Raw genomic sequence first — 17,302 nt, 5'->3', positions numbered from 1 at the left:
TAGATTTTTTTTTGTATTTCCCGGTAATGGCGCAGGTAAGCGTGGCCATCTGGGCAAAGTGGACCGACCGCCCTCGAACGCGCCACTCCAATCAATCGGCGTAATGACATTCAGACGGTCCGGCGGCCAGATGATGACACTTGCCCTTGGACGGCCGCTGTGTTTGCATTTGAAGTCTCTTTTTTTTTTTTTAGTCACGCAACCGCCTCTTTTGCGGTGTGACGCGCTATCAAGCCTTTTGTGGTTAGCTTGAGGCCCCCCGCCATTTATTGGCGGAGACAAAGCATGACGGCGCCTGACGCCACCGAGGGTGACCCCCTTTACGTCTCACGTTCATTAAAAGACTCTTAATTCAAAAATGTCTCAACAATCAGGTGTTCGACTTATTGCGATGTTGAAAGGCTAGCGAATGAGCTTGTTTCAGTGCCATCGACGGCACTAGCTGTCCAATACAATGCCAATACGAAAAGTCTAGCGCCGTTAAAAGTGACTTAAAGGAGTCAGGGTTAAAGACGTTGACTATGACAAACCTTTTTGTGGCACAAACAGGCAAAGATCATTTTGGGGGGCGGATTAATGACCTTTGATTTACTTATTAAAGAATCTTTGAGATCTCAAAAACCAGGGTTTGGTTTAGTTTAGCTCGCCTTTTTCCACCCATGGGACCTATCCTTGTGACTGCTCATTGATTTTCTTTGTTATTTCCCCACCAATGGTGATGTTGTGTCACCCGGTTGTTTGTAATCGTCTCGTCGTATATTAAAAAAAAATCCCATTTCATCTCTTGTGGATGAATGCTAGTATTTAGATTATTATTATTATTGGAAAGGCCTATGTTATTTGTTTTTACAACAACTTCAAGTATGGGGAATGACGGAAGCACAAAATAAATGACACAATTAAAATTAAAATAACTGCTGGCAATTAAAATCGTAATTTTCCTTAATTGGCCCCTTTTAAACGAAGCAAGCTGACGTCGCTTCCGCCTTCCTGATGATTTGGGCTAATTAGCAATCGAATCTGGAGGCGGAACACGGCGGAAAATGCCAATAATACAGGTATGACTGAAGTGACCCGCCGAGCACGGGCGCCTCTTCTTTCCATCACATAGACTTTGGCCGCTTTGATTGGCGGCCATTAACCTCCGGCCCCCGCTGTCGTACACCCGCTGCTCGGTTTTTTTTCTCCCCGCTCGCCATCAAAGTCGGAAAAAAGGAGCCCACGACAACTCTTGTTTTTTTTCTTCTTCTTTGACGTGACAGCTTTGAATGAGACGCTAAAAGGTCAACGCTGGCTCAGAATAATGAATGTGACCACTTTTTTTTTTTAACCGCAAACTTTAACCTGAAGGTCTTCTTTGTGACGTTAAAAAAATCATCCATTTTTTTTCCACGATGCTCGTACGTCTGCTTTGGCGTCCCGAAGCAGGCGCTCCCAAACGAGGTTTCCCTGCGCACGTAATTGAATTGTGGTGTACTTTGCAGCAAAATGTGCGCACAGCTCGGGCCATATGCTCGTGACGCAAACTCGATTAAAGCGCTCCGACGAGCTTTTTTCTGACGTATAAACTCCGACCAAGTCGTATTTTTAGGATGCTCTCGATGTGCTCGTGGCCCGGAAGGAAAGGTCATTGATTGGTAGAATTTGTATTGAAAACGCAAGCGTGATAGACGTTCAATCCATTTTGCCATTTTGACAATAGATGTTAAAGTTGGTTATAATGAGGACAATTCATTGCTACGTTTACCTTGACTGATTCCCTCCCCAAATTTGATTTAAAATGCATATTCTTTCAAATACCTTTTAAAGTAAACTAAAAAAATAAACAGAATATTAGTGTTTTTCTTTTTCTTTAAAATAAACTAAAAGAAATGATTTGATTGCTTCCACGTTCTCAGTGAATAAGGACCTTTAATAAATTGTATTAGCATAAGCAATATGCTAGCAAAACAAGGTCTTTAAAAAAATGTGCAATCTGGATAAACAACCCGAGGGGAAGAAAACATGTTTTTTTTGGTGAGCGGTTGAAAAGCAAATAACTTCTTATTAGAGACATTCAAGATGTCATACATGAAAATATGAATGATTGTATCTCGAAAGGCAAAATACAGCAATGTAGACATCTTGACAATTATCGTCAAAATTGGCCACCATCGATTCACATTACGTCGTGGGATGTCTACCCACCAAAAAACATGCAGATCATTACCCTGTGAAAATCCATAAATTAGGGGGGTGAGTGAATACTAGTCTAACAATTCTATTTATGAAAGGTATAAATAGAGAGCAGCAAAATATTGAAAAACATCACAGCCACAGACAAAAATCCTTTTTGGGCTCACTTAAAATGATCTATATATGCTACCTAGCTACAAGTACCATTACAAGCGGATTAGTTGTTTCTTAGTGGTCGGCATCAGGGCCATTTGAAGTGGGAGGCTGCCAGCGGATGAAGCAACCAGTCCTCCTGGCTCAAATGGTTGGGACGTCTATCGCCGTAAAGGGCGACCGGCGAGATAAGAGACGTCCAGTGAATTCACCAGATCGCAGCAAACTGATAGCAAACACCCCCCTCCCCCCGAGGCCACGCAAATACCAGTTTAGGAATGGCGCTACGTCGTCTTTTCCCCGAAAGCGCTTAGATGGAATTAATTGCATTAATTAGCCCAGTCTGTCTGCCCTCAAGCCCAAGCAGTGTTATTTAAAACATGCCCACATCCTTATTTCAAATTGGCTTGTCCTTGAATGGACTCCATCTTGAAATGCTTTTTTTTTTTTTTTTGTCTTTCAGCAGGCGTCGACGCCAAGAAAGGAACCCATCGGAGCTGACGCAAGGTAAGGGACTTCATTGTACTCTAAAAGGTTTTGAAATCTGAGGCTAAATTGACCTGCGGTGCGAACGTAGCTTAAATTGTAGGTCCGAGCTATCAATAGAAATGTTTAAAAAGGGCCGTGTATATATGTTGTAAATCAGAGCAATTGCCCAAGTGGTGTTGGTTTTTGTTATCGCCAGTCACACAATATGAGTACATCCCACAGAGAGCCACGTTGCTCATTGGACATGCAGACGTTGTTGTCCTGTTGCTCGCCGTAATGAGATCTGGAGGCGTGCAATCTAATACGCGACACGCGGGGGGAGGGGGGAAGATCACGGGGCCTCTGCGCTCATTCTCGCCATCTTCTCTTTCCACTTCGCTGACTTTTACCGATTCCCAACTGTAGCGTAGAGCGTTTAGCACCAATTTGACTGACTTTCAAGCGCACTCTGACACCTCATCGGTCACGCCCGCTTTTTCTGATTGGTTGTTTTTCTCGCTGTCCTCCATCAATTTGAGTCGGATTGATTTGAAGCGTCACGTTTCGGTTAGCCGGCTGGCCGGCCGCTCTTCGACGGTCGTCTTGAGCCGCTGAGATCGCAAATGACTAATTATCACTTTCTGCCGCGTCGGGGTCACACTGCCGGCTGTCAGGCGTGATTGATGGGTGACGTTCGCCTCCGCCTCGTACCTGACGTCTTGCGGAACGCGACTTCCATTAGCCCGTGTTTTAATTACCCCGAGTGCCGCCCCAGTAGATTACAAGTCCTTTTAACTCACTGGCTGCCATTGATGCCGCTAAACGCCGTCTTTCGCCGTCCTTGGGTTAAATAGTATTGGGGGTGGGGGGCGAAATCTAATTTATAGCGAGTTACATGGTGCCAAAAATAGATTTTTTCTTTTCATTCATTTTCCGCTTATCCTCATAAGGGTGCTGGAGCCTATCCCCCAGCCAATCTTAGGTCAGAAGGAGGCATTCACACTCAAATCTAGGGTCATTTTAGCATAGAAATAGCCCAGCATGCATGTTTTTAGGATGTGGGAAACCAGAGTATCTGGAGAAAACCCACGCAAAAGAACATGCAAACTCCAACCCACGACGACCCACCTCAGATTGAACCCTTTACCCCAGAACGGCGGTCCGACACGCTTACCACTTAACCACCAGGCCGCCTTGTTTTCGTTTAAGTTAGCTGTTCTCAATATGAATTCATGATTATATCAAAATATAGAAAATAGAAATTTGGTCTGAAGGGTCAACTTTTGAATAGCTGTCTATTGTAGTGACCATACTCCCTGAAAGGGCCAATGAAATGAGTTTATCCATATGCTGTTTTTGTCAGCAACAGCGTGCTACTTGATTGGCTGATGCGTTGCTTCGCCGCAAACCCCCCCACTTCAAGTGGATCGGACCCGTAGACTAGTAATAAACTCATTAAAAGCCAAGAGCCACGTGACCGGATGATTTGCATCTTGCTTTCCCGAAAACAAGCCCGATCACATCCGTGGCGGTCAGCGTCTTCAAATGAAAGGCGCCGCCAGCGCGTCTCCCCGTGCCCCCTTTTTTTTTTAATCTTGCCGCCACCGCTATTTCATTTCCTGCTCGCTCGGATGAATAGAGCCCATCTCGTGTCACTTTGGCGCGCTGTACATTCATAAACCGTGTGCCCATGGCACCGGCCCGTGTCATCTCCCGCGGAAAAACAGGCACCTGTGCTTGCCGTCTCCTTGTTTACGGACTCCGGGCGAGGAATTGGCGCAGGTTTTCCATCGGCGACATTCATTCCAGTTTTTTAACATCTTGTCAGTCGTGCATCTTAACACGGACGACGGTACCTCCCGATACCACGTGATTTTCAATACGAGGGTCAATCAAACTGTTATTTTACAATGTAACGGTTAGCGTTGCACTAAAATATCATTGGTATCAGGGAGTACTAAAAAATAAATAATATTTACTAGTTAAGATCTCTTTTCCAACTGGCTAAGACGCACACCGAGCAAATGTCACTTGTTACCCCGTCGCGTCGCCATTTAATATTTTTTCCTTTGCTGCCAAACCTCCCTCGTTAAATGCATTGGCCGGCCTGGTGACGATCAGTTCTGTAAATAGTTTGGAGTGGGTTTCCCTGACTCATTGCTTGTAAGATTAAATTCATGGAAAGACCAGATTTGAATGTTCCTTTGCCCAGTCAATGTGGATTGGACGTTGGTGTACCATCAATAGCAGCCAAGGAGTTCACGGACACTGTTGGTGTGCCTTCGTCTATCAGCGCAATGGCAGCCCTAGCCCCTGGCGCCATCCGCCGTCATCTCCGCTCTTCGCTAAGAATCAAGGCGTGACGGTGACACGGCCAGAGAGGACCAAGCTCGTCCTCGGGGACGGCCGGTCCCCTCGTCCGCCGACCCCCACCCTCGCCCGCCGACCCCCACCCTCGCAGTTGTCCGACGGGGTCTCTGTGAGCCAAAGCGTCTCGGACGCATTGCGGTCGCCCTGAGCTGGAGGAGAAATGACAAAGACAAAAAGCACGACACCCGACGCTCGCTGCTTGCTAGGATAGCTTAACATTAGCATGTGACCTTCGCTGATTGTTATTGCGCCGAATGCCGATGGAACTCATTGGCTGCCATTGATCGTGAAAGGGAGAAACACAAGTACAAGCAAAAGAAACAAATTTGGAATTAGACAGTAGTGAATTTCAAGCAAAAAATGGATGATCCATGCATAAGGCGCACTGTTGTCTTTTGAGAAAAAGTCTTTATGGTGCGGAAAATATGCTATATATAAATCTATGCGAGTTATTTATTTACTTGTATCAAATCTGAAGAAAAACACTAGCTTCTATACATTTCTGAAATGATCATTTTTCAATGACTATCATTTAAGGGTGATCATTTTTATATGAAATAACTAGATTGTGACTCCGATTTATTTTGTAGTGAAAAAAAAAAAGAATTTTACAATAAGCGGTGTACCTTTCTGCAAATATTGTACAAATCCAATCAGAATCATTACATTTTCGAACCCTGGACCCCAGAATTGTGAGTCCGATGCGCTAACCACTAGCCGCCGGGCCGCACACATTGAATTTATTTGTGGTTATTTTTTTTTAAAGTGTCATTTTAAATGAGTTCTGCGCAAGTAGACATCCAATCGGAAGGCTGGCAGCAAATCAATGTTTGTTCAATGGCAGCTACTGAGTTCATTCAAAAGCATTTCGGTCTTAAGCTGCTCTCCGTTGAGCTTTTAGATTGGACGCACGGCGCAACGACCAGGCAGGCGACCGTCCGTCCGTCGGCAGGTCCAGATCCCCCGGCGGGAGCCTACTTTTTGCCAACTGGCAGCAAACAAGCGCGCTGGGTTTGGTTTTTGAAACTTGTTGAGAGGCCTGTGCCTGAAAGCGCTTTGATTCATGTCATGCCAAGTCGCAACAAAGCGAAAAAAACAACCTTGAACGATTATACCACAAGGGGTGGGGGCTACGTTTCAAATCGTGCATTCAATGGTGTCGTAATCTGTTGTATATTGGCAAAAATAACATTTGTTTTCACATTTTGGTTACGTCGGCAATCTGATAAACTCAGGGAGGTGGCGTCGCCATTAGCGTCATGAGGCCAAAACGCCCAGATGCTTGTTAATCTGGCGTCGGCCGCTGACCAAAAATTGAACACGGGCGCGTAATTCGCGTCGTCTGTCAGCGTTGTTTTTACAGCGACCTCCCCTTTGCTTTTCTGAATCCCAACTTGACATGTCCGCGCCATAACGGGCCTATCAAAAAACCATTACGCCGACGTGAACCTTCCGAGCCGTTAGCGTCGCGGCGGTTGCCACGGCGACTGAAAGCGGGCGGTTTTATCGGCAAAGTGCGTCAGGTTTCTCACACCTTCCGAGAATAAACCCGCGAGCTGCGTTGCCTGACAGCGGATATGAGCGATGCTGACGGCGGGCGACTGACTACCGAGTGACGCGCGGCCGCATTTTGGAACAGGCTACTTGCAAAATCACTTCGCTGCTTTAAATTGTTTTAAAACGGCACGAGATCCCCCAAATTTCACTCCTTCGAGAGCTAAAAGTATTCCATTAATAATTTTCTTTCACACTTCAAGACTCCCACGGCTTTGTAACCTTGGAACGACCTCCAAACATGACGTCCAAATCGCCGCTCTTTCATCCCGCGAACTCCGGTCGGTGCAAACGCAAGGTTGCAAACCCTTCTTCTCATAATAGGCCCGCATGGAAAAAAAAAAAAAATCACGGTGATCTAACACAGGTGCATCTGGCTCTTCGGATGCTGTTGTCATGGAGACGACCCCCCCGCTGGCCTAGTTTGGCTCGCATGCCCTCCCTGAAAGACGTTACGTAAGAGAAAGTTGTCGCTCGGATGAAATGCGACGCTCACGACAATGATTACCTCATGGTAGCACGATAATTAATGATGGAATCGATCTACAGTATTCTACAATCCAAATATTAACTCTTCGATGGCCGTCCACCGCCGTCAATGGCAGCGAATCGCCATTCCATCGCAAACAGGCTAAGCTAGCTCTACTAGATTTCACGGCTGCGGTTTCACATCTTGTACTCATTTTCCTCGGCCTCCCGGTCGCCGAACTCCCACGGCGGCCTAATCTTGTTTGCTCAGGGGCGCCGCGTCAGGGTCGACTGGGAGAGATTTGCGAGCACCGCGGTGATAAGGCCCTAGGTGTTTGCGCCGAGGCGCGGCGCTACCGAGCGCAGTTAGGATCCACGGCGGAAAATAGATGGGGAATCGCGATGGTTCGGACGCCAACGATCTAGCGCCGTCTGCGGCTTTGACAAATTCCTGATAAATTGTCGACTTTCACGTTTTGATGAAGAAGACGGTCTCGCTGGATTGGTTCAAGGTCACGCCGCTCTGTCGCGCGCCCTCTATTTCCGTCTAGATTACCGCAGTAATATCTTTCTCATGGAGTGCGCCCCCTCCCCACCCCTTGATCCAAAGATCGCTTCTTCTCCGCGCTGTTGCGTAAGCTGAACTGGTCGGAGTCGGGATTTCTCCAGTAGGAATGACATTTCACGAGAGCGCGTCATGGCGAGGGGGGTCGCCGGCTCGCGACCCCCGCCGTCCATGTTGTTTTTTCTTGCGGAAAGTGGCACGGGGTGATGAGCAGAAGGCTCGGAGGAGAAAATGTAAAAACGCAGCAGGAACGGAGCGGCGGGAGAGCGGGGCCGAGCCGCAGATGGCGGCCGAGAGGCTGATATTCTGACGCGCGCATATTTAGCGGCGCATTTTTTACTCCTCAGTCGCTATTGACGAGACGCGTCGTACCGAGCTATTGGTATCGTGATTGTCCCATTTGTACTAAGCACATTTCCAACAAGTCACAGTATAGCGCTAGTATTCGCTTACAGTTGTGAGGCATGACTTTTTTCTACTTTTTAATGTATCCCAATGTGACTTCTCCAGACCGAGTCAAAATCTTAAGACCACCGTTCTTTTCAGACTATAAGTTGCGCCCAAATATAAGTCGCGCTAACCAAAGAATGCACATTGTAAGGGGAAAAAACGTATAGAAGACTCACTCGAATATAAATGATGTTTTTTTATCAGAAACCTAGACCAAGCAAACATGTTAAATCAATAGTAAAATCAGGAACAACAGACAAAACAGGCACCTGTAATTGTAATTTATGAACAGTTTTTGGGATAACTATAGCCTAAACGCAAAATAAGATGTTGGGGATCAGCGTAAAAAAAAAAGCTACCGTATTTTCTCGCATTTAAGCCGTTTGTAACAAAAAAAACAATGACTGATTTAAGAGTATTTAAGGCTTATATGCGCACAAATTAGACTTGACCTGCACGTAACTGCAAGGTGACAGACAGAATGCCATAACTCAAGCCAATGCGGTCATTTATTTCAAAATAGAGAAAAGATAAGCAGATAATAAAATAAACCGTATCTTGGATAAAACGTCTTATATGATAAAAATCGTAAAATTCAACGATTTTAAGGCAGTTTTAAGGGTACGGCTTATAGGCGGAGGCGGTCAATATGCGAGAAAATACAGTATATACGTAAATCGCACTTGAGTAGTCAAACTACTATGTAATCTTTTTTCCAATGATACATTTGTTACATACATACAATACGTACATAACAAGTGGGAATTGATCCCACGCTGGCCGCACAAGTCAGGCGAATGAACCACTACACCATCGCGTGCTTTGCTGTCTTTTTTTATTGAAGTAGAAGAAAAACAGAGTATATTTTGGCGATTATTTCAAAGTATAATTCAATTTAATGTTGAAATATGAGAGGAATATTTGCTTTTGATCCCTTTTTGTTAATCTAATGTTAAAGACCGCCCTCCCACGGTCCACCTTGGCAGCAGATGCACAAAAGCGTAACGGCGAATGTTGTGGGTGTCCCCGCTGAGTGCACGAGTGGGCCAGATTAAAAACACACAACACAGCAGTACAATTGCTCATTACGCGGAATTGGCCGCTCGCCGCAACGGAGCACGCGTTGGAGAGTCGGCGAGCGGGCGGCGGGGGTCCGATGATGGATGCGCTCAATTGTACATCTGGTGCGGGAAGCATAGACACCCCTTGGGTTTATGTTTTGGTTTCATCTCAATTTCCTCTTCATTTCCAGACCTTCACGCCTAGTTCGGGGCGGAAAAGCTCAAGAATTGCGGCACCAGTGAATAAATCCTTAAACGCCATTTGACCGCAAAAGAGGGAAACGGCTCCGAGGAGGCTTTTAAACAAGACGTTACGCGTGGTAAATTGCTTCCGAGGGAAAACAGACGTGGGGTGTAATTTACATTTCAACAGACAAGTTGAAATCAAAACAGACACGGTGGAAAATAGAAAGCCGGCACAATTGCCTTCACGAGCTAAACCACCAAAGTTTTCTATCTCTCGCATATTGCTCAGAATCGCTCTTTGTTTTCCTAGGAAAAACTAGTACGTCGCTTTGTAACTCTTAATGTCCACAATCATGTGTTAAGAAAACAACTCCATTGTTGATATTCTCTAAAATTCTGTTTTTTTCTCGTTTCTTTTTGATTCAAGAGCGCTACTTTTACATTTTAGGAACAAATTGTGCGGAGGGAGCAGAAAAAATGAAATTGATTAAGATTGATCAAGGAGCAATGGTTCTGAATTTCGTCATGTCTGTCTACACACGTTGCTGATATTGGCTTTGAAACGGCATCATTGACTGCGCGTCAGTGGACTCCATTTTGTGCAAAAGAAGTCTGCCCGCATCAGTCTGCTACCAGTTGATCCACCCTGCCACTTTGGATACATCACGGCCAATCACGGAGCAGAAATTGGGCTTCTCTCTGTGGGTTTCGACGCGCTCGACACGGCGCGCCGACCCAGCCCGAGCCAAATAGCCTCTAACGAGTCCAAGACCACCTCGGGGTAACCAGTGATGAACTCTCACTGAACCGCCATTTATACGTGACAGCAAGCGAATACAAAAAGTGACAATTCTCGCCTGACTTCTCTGTTGCCCGGCTAGCTAGCTAGCTAGCAACTAGCTAGTTAGCTAAGACAACATTTTTCGCAAAGTCGAACGTCAGCACACATCTAAATCCAAAACGCACACGCCAATGACTACGTTCTCTAACATTCTTCCAAACTTTGGCCATCAATTTTACTGCCCCACAAGCGACAGTAGGTAGCCGAATTTTCGCCATTTTGTAAAAATCTTCCTCTACTTTTGCATATTGACTGCCACTCGTGGCCAAAGACAAACCAGTACTGCTCTAAAAATGAAGCGTGTTCAAATTGGCCACAGTACCGTTGTCATCTGAGCCGTAAAACACGGAAACGCATCAACGATCCTCCTACAGTTGCGTGTCCAGTTCTAATTGTCCGCCATTTGAACCACTCGTTCAAAAGGATTGACACTCAATCTGTTCAAGCATTACAACTTTAACTTGGAAATTTGCGAGTTATTTGCCCAAACACTCAAAAAGGTTCCATTCTCTCAAAACCTCAGCCGTATTTTCTCGCCGAGGTCGCCGGGCTAATTAAATTACGCCACACGCCGCTGGGGTACTCGTAATTACTCGCACCCCAAATCCATCCTAATCCCCCCCCATTCGAGTCTACGGGCACAGACTCGGTTTAACTCGCTTTTCTTCCGGACGTGACAAAAGATCGTCGCCAATTGGCGATCGCCAGTCCTTTAAAAAAAACGGGAACTCGTTGGCGTCCGATGCCGTGCGAACATCTGCGCGTTGGCGAGCGTCGCTGACCCGAGCAGGTGTTGCGCGCGCTTGAAAAGGCGCACCTGTGCCTGCTGAAAAGAGGACTGTGAATACTTCCATATTTCAACAGCCACTTATCCGGCGGCGAGACTGTCAGCCATTGGCGGCGGCGAAGGCGGCTTCCTGTCAGGAACAAACGATCACTCCATACGGATTTCTGTCCCAATTCCTGGGGAACAGACAAGATTTCTTGCCATTGAGATTCCTAGCCGATTGTTTTCCAAAATGGCGGCCATTCTAAATTAGCTTTGTAGCTCGGACTGTTCCATTTCTTGGCCGATCGAAACTACACCCTGCGACAAACGGTCCTTGTGTTGCTACGTCACGCGGGCGTAAATATGGAGGCGGAAAATACATCTGCGGGAGGGAGTACAATCGATTTCCTCAAGAAAGAAATCGCTCCTCCCCGCGAAAAAAATGGAAATATTGCGCCAACAAAAAGCCTTAAATGTCAGCGAAGCGGAGACTGCAAAGGAGAGGTGACCACGGCTAGGCTTCTAAAAAAAATGCCGTGGTGCCATTATGAATCATCAAGCGACCATTCTGGATACAGTGAAGTCCATAACAGGGAAATGCTACTAAAACCATCTTCATAGAATGGGATGATTTTATACATTGGTACCTCTACATCCAAAATGATTTGGTTCTAGAACTTGTTTTACAACGTATTTTATATGTAAATTCTGTACCGTATTTTCACGACTATATGGTGCACCGCATTTAAAGGCGCAGTGTCAGTAACGAGTGCTATTTCTGTATTTGACACACACACAAGATGCACCGCATTTAAAGGCGCACCGCTCCGCATTACACCGCATTATAGGGGTCTACAGTAGAGGCTGGGGTTACGTTATGCATCCACTAGATGGTGCTGCGCTAAAGGGAAGGTCAACAAAACAGTCACATAGGTCAGCCAAACTTTATTAATAGATTACAAATCAGTTTTCTGACAACTCCATTCACTCCCAACATGAATAAACAATTTATTTTTATTTTCTCCAAGGTTAAAGTATTAGTATTTTCGTGACACAGCAATAGCATAATAACTCATGTTGAACAGGTGGGAATCTCACCAAAGTCGTCATTAATCGAGTCAGTAATTTCTGCCTTCCTGAAAGCTCGGACCACAGTTGAGACTTCCATTGGGAATGACGACAAACAGAATTAATGTGCTAGATCGAGCTCAACCAAAATGCAAAGCCGTTTTATATATCTCAGCATTCACCGCGCACCGGAAATAGAGTCTGGGGCTGTTTGCCGTAGTTGCCAGAGCTGTTGCGGCTCAATATTTATCTATATAATATATAAATATATATATATATATATATATATATATATATATATATATAGTTTGCAGTCTAGCTCTGAATACTCTGACGCCAACATCTAGCGGCAGGAGTTCTTTTGTAAATCCACCCTATTAAATGATGGCCGCTGTCAATTGGTTGACAAAAGAACTACTGCACACTACTTTTTTCTACGGGGAAAATAGAGTAGGGGGCTGCTTGCCGTAGTTGCGATAATGTGAAAATGTGAGAAACACAAAAAGGAGAGAAAATGATGATAAAATGATTGATTAATCTATTGAAATGATATATATGCATGAAGTAAAAATCTTGCACAAACATTTTCCATCCATCCGTGTAAGGAGGAAGCTAACATTAGCAACAGGCAAAGCACCCAAGCACACATCTAAACAAATTCAAATTATGCATTCAAAACAACTTAGCATTAAATAGAGCTTGCAAATTAATTCATTTTCATTTAATTTGCACCAGCAATTTGTAATAAAGAACAAAATTGCTTTAACCACATTCGGGCGGGGGGAAAAAAGTTGTTTGTCAAGCAAAATAAAACAGCGGATACAGGAAAAATATTTATTTTGGGGGATGTTTCATTTGGAAACCTAGAACTTAATTTTGTATGTTGGAACAGTAATTTGCATCCTTTTGTATCCTGAAAATTTTGTATGTAGAAGTGCCGCTGTACGTCATTGAATGCTCATTTTTCAGTGCCGGCGCACAACGTCAATTTTTTTTTTTTTTTTTTGACTGGGCGGGGCCAATGAACGAATGTCAATGACGACTTTGTATTCTTTTTCCTTCCCAAGTGTTGGTGCCATTTGCAGGCATCCGTGTTTGCTTTGTCCCCCGATGGCACTTGGCGATGTTGCGCGTCTCCCGCCGTTGAGCTTTATTTACCCTGACACGCGCCCGCACGTAGGCCTCCCTCCCCCCACACGTCCCCATCACTCCCCCGTCCTTTTTCTTCCGCCGTATCGCACGCGCATCTCCTTGACACGTTCTATTACGGACGACGGCTGCCGTTTTCTCTGCTTATTATCTCTCCGCTGACCAAAAATACAGCCGAGACAATTCAAAATTAGCGCTCTTGCAATTTTGAATTTTTAGAGTTTAGACCGCATTGTCTGAATAAATATACAGAATATGAACGGAATAAATGAAGATGATGCAAAAATAAATACACTTGAAAGAATTGTTAAAAATGCATAATCTACCAAAACACTTGTTTTCAGATGAATTAATGAAAATGAATGTGGGAAGTGGGTTATTTAATGGAAACAAAATGGAATATTACAAAATAAATGCATTGTAAATGTGTTTTAAGAAAGTTCAGTTCTGCAAAAGTTGATTTAAAACTCTGAAAAACGAAGGCAACCTTTCCAATATATTTTAGAAGGCTGTCGAAATGTTTCGAACGCTGATACGACGCGCACCACATGCTCTGTTTATGCTCTAAATATGCTTACCGAGTTCAAGTGTTAGTGCTTTTACATTTTCAGCTCCACCACCTCATTTTTTTCTCCAAGGCTGTGCAGATTCCAACAACCAAAACGATTTTATTCATGTGGAAAGCCATCTCCAGTGAACATAAAATGTTTCCATGGCATTCGAATGAATCCTAAGAAAATGTCTGCTTCATTGGCGTTCTTGGCAGAAGATAAAGAATACATTCCTCTGAATATTGCCGCCCCGCCGTTTTCTAATCATTGCCGCGGCTAATGAGCGGCCGCGGATTCGTGGAGTAGGCGGGCTATCGATACACTGGCGCGAGGAAGGGCAAGAGTCTCCCGCGTTGTCGTCGTCATCGTCTAACCCGGTGATTGTTGTTTTTGTGCTGGAGGGGCTGCGAGTGGGTGGGAGAAAATGTCAGAAAATAGCCAGCGCCGGATTGCGGTGGGCTATGTGCATTTTATCTGAAGGGAGAAGAAGATGCCCAGTGTGTGAGAGCGCGTGCACGTGCGGGGGTGGGGGGCTTGAGTAGGTGGGCGGGAGGAGAGGTGTCACGGACTGGGAGAGAAAGGGAGAGAGAGAGAGAGAGAGAGAAAGAGAGGGAGAGAGAGAGAGAGAGAGAGGAGAAGAGGCAGCCGCTCATTCGTTCGTTGCTCGCTGGCTGGCTGGATGCTGAAGTACGCCGCCGGGAGTGTTTCTCCGACAGCAGCCGTCGTCGTCGGGGCTTTCTGACTACTTTTCCTTGCTCACCTTTGGCTTTGATTTGCGTGCAGCGGCCCTCGCAACTTGACCCCGGCACCCCGCCAAGAGCCCTCATTCCCGGGATTGGGAACAAGACAGACAGACCGACAGGCAGACAGACAGACAGCGCTCCCGGGAAGACAAGACTACTGCCAGGTAAGGATGCTATAGGGATGCGCGCCGGGTCGTGATTGCCAGAAAACGTCAGAGGGAGGGAGGCAGAGGAGGAGGAGGTGACAGGTGTCAGATTGGGAATGACGGGATTACTGGAAAGGAGTAAATCCCCCCCCAAAAGAGACGTTTTGGGCGTGTGTGGTAAAGTGACGGGCGCTTTTCCCTCACTCACCTTTCGGGCTCAGCCTTGCGCACGCTTAAAATTGGGCAAATTTAATGTGGGATTTTGGGAAAGGTGGCCATTGTTTGGCTAAATGGCGTAGCCAAGAATGAGCATGGTGCAAAGATCATGGCAGTTGAACCCCACCCCCTTTGGTCATGTGGTAGCGATGTCACTTTCAATCTTTTCCAGGAAAAAGTTGATTTTGACAACGGAAAAAAATGATTTCCCAAATGAATTGGTCGACTTACCTTTTTGCCCCAAAATATAATTTTCTGTGACCTTGACGCAAGTCCAATCATAGATAACGAGTTAAATTTCTTTAAATTCTTCCCAATTTTTTCCCATGTAATACATTCTAGTATAACCCCCGATGGGATAATTTAAAAGTCCACCACCACCACTTTGCACACAGCGATATGATTTATCTCTTGAGTCTTGATTCTATTTTTACTTAAAAATCACTTATCACAAACGTGTTGTTATCCATGAAGACTGCAACAAAAAAATATTCCTTTATTTTGCCCTCCTGTGCTCTAAACGTCTGCCTTCTAAAGGGGCGGGGCAGAGGATTCTTTGCCTTTCTCAGCCGTCATTCCCATCCCACCACGTCATTTCAGAACCCCGGACAGCGTACGAGCTCCTTCCTGGAGGACTCTGCCATTACATAACCGAGCCATATTTGAATATTTACTATAAGTATGACTCACACGCACTCACACACGATCGCAAGCAGGCTGCTTAACTCGTTCAGTACCAACCGGGTGGGGCGAAAGCACAAGCGTGAATGGGAGTGGACGTCTCTATCCGTCAATGGCATCCATTCAAGCTTAAAGAATACCCCAGATCGGCCTTTTCACGTAGAAAATGGCGTCTTTTGCACTCTCTGGTGTTTCTCCACACACATGTGCAAACCAGCACGACATTGATTGTGCGCAACTCACACACGCAGAAACAATAACATCTTGCCCCCCGGCCTCACTTATCACCAACGGACAGCCTAGCCGCCCTTGACTCCCCCTCCGTCGTACACATGTCGACTAATTGAGGCGACTAATAACCAGCTCAGGTCATTTGTACTATATGTAGCCATTAGCATAATTGAACGGGCGCGAGATGAAAGGGGCTGTAAGACGTGTTCATAGTCTGCAAATATGGCTGAATTGATATTACGGAAGGCGCGTTATTGGTCAGCTGATGTGAGTTCACAGACGTGCACATGTTGCTATTGTAAGGCCCCCCATAAATGGTTTATCTTTGCGCATAGCTGACTAATCGTGTATAGTATGTATACATCACGTTATTTACTGTTATCTTAGTCTGGTTTTAGTTGAAAATTGAGAATTATTACGGTTTTTTATTTTTTTTAAATAAATTGTACGTTTTTTTTTACCTTTTTACTTTTATTTAAAAGTAAATGTAATTACTGATTTACCCTTTTTTACATGAACAAATAGTTTCAAATTTAAAGCAAACGAATAAGATACTGTTTTACAGCATTTTTTTTTCTTTAAAACTAGATCCGCCAGAATACATCCTTAAAAAAAATAGAACACCTATGAAAAGTTTTTTTTTTTTTTAAATGAGGACTATTTTTTTAACCAAAACTCTCGACTTTTAAAATACTTGTCAACTAATTTGGGAAATGTTTAGCTATTCTATTGTCGAAGAATCATGTCGACGCAAACGGCGCCCCCGTCAGGTGTTTGTACACTTTGCGGTCAGGTCGAGGAAGTCAGAGTGTAGCGGGTTATCTTCACGTGGTTGTTTTTTTCTTCCTTCCCGTCCTCTTCCGGGCTCTCTCCAAACAAACTCCAAACGGAAGCTAATCGGCCATCTCGAAGCGCCGCATTTATCCGCCCGGGAACAGATCCCATTACAGATGCATCCCGCGCCGGGCTCGCTCTCTCCTGGCGAAACGCCGTGCGCATAATATTCAGCCATCCCCATCTCGTCCGCCGCCTCACGAGCGCAATTTGGGACGTGGCGGAAGCGCACCGTTTCGGGAGAGCGCGCTCAAGATTAACACGGAGATCCCGAACCATCTCTCTGCGCGCTCTTAATTAACAATCGTTAAAATTCTTTCCAATTATCTCTGTCAGACGGCGTGGCATCTTAAAACATGGTTTGATCTCACTCCTAACTCAAAAGTCCCGTGGAGGGAACAAAATTTTCCGCTTGATAAGATCGGGATTGCGCTTTAGAGTGAAACCACTTCCTGTCCTTCTGGTGCTGTAAAATCATGGGTCCACGTAGCCTTGACGCCATTAACCCCCACCCGGATCCATCTCGCGCTCCTCCTGGTTTTACTCCGTCGAAACAAATTACCCAGGCTGCACCTGGGAGAGCAAAGAGCGGATTACGACAGTGCGAGTTTGACATTCATTTA

At 45.3% G+C, this 17,302-nt stretch overlaps 1 protein-coding gene across 4 annotated transcripts in view; it reads left to right on the top strand.

Moving 5' to 3' along the window:
- The window catches only part of syt1a (synaptotagmin Ia), a 64,124-nt gene that overhangs the window by 11,698 nt on the left and 35,124 nt on the right, over positions 1 to 17,302 (top strand). For 2 of the 4 annotated variants that reach the window (XM_077593504.1, XM_077593500.1), the window contains exons 3-4: positions 2,792 to 2,835; positions 14,612 to 14,735. The gene's annotated coding sequence lies outside the window, so the exon portion shown is untranslated. Of the gene's footprint in view, positions 1 to 2,791; positions 2,836 to 14,382; positions 14,516 to 14,611; positions 14,736 to 17,302 lie in introns of those variants that run through there. The other 2 variants (XM_077593501.1, XM_077593503.1) reach the window with 2 other exon arrangements.

Source organism: Stigmatopora argus, chromosome 23, assembly GCF_051989625.1.
Source record: "Stigmatopora argus isolate UIUO_Sarg chromosome 23, RoL_Sarg_1.0, whole genome shotgun sequence".
NCBI classification, from domain to species: Eukaryota; Metazoa; Chordata; class Actinopteri; order Syngnathiformes; family Syngnathidae; genus Stigmatopora; species Stigmatopora argus.
Note: the sequence above shows the minus strand (reverse complement) of the source record. Positions and strands in the feature narration are given on the sequence as shown.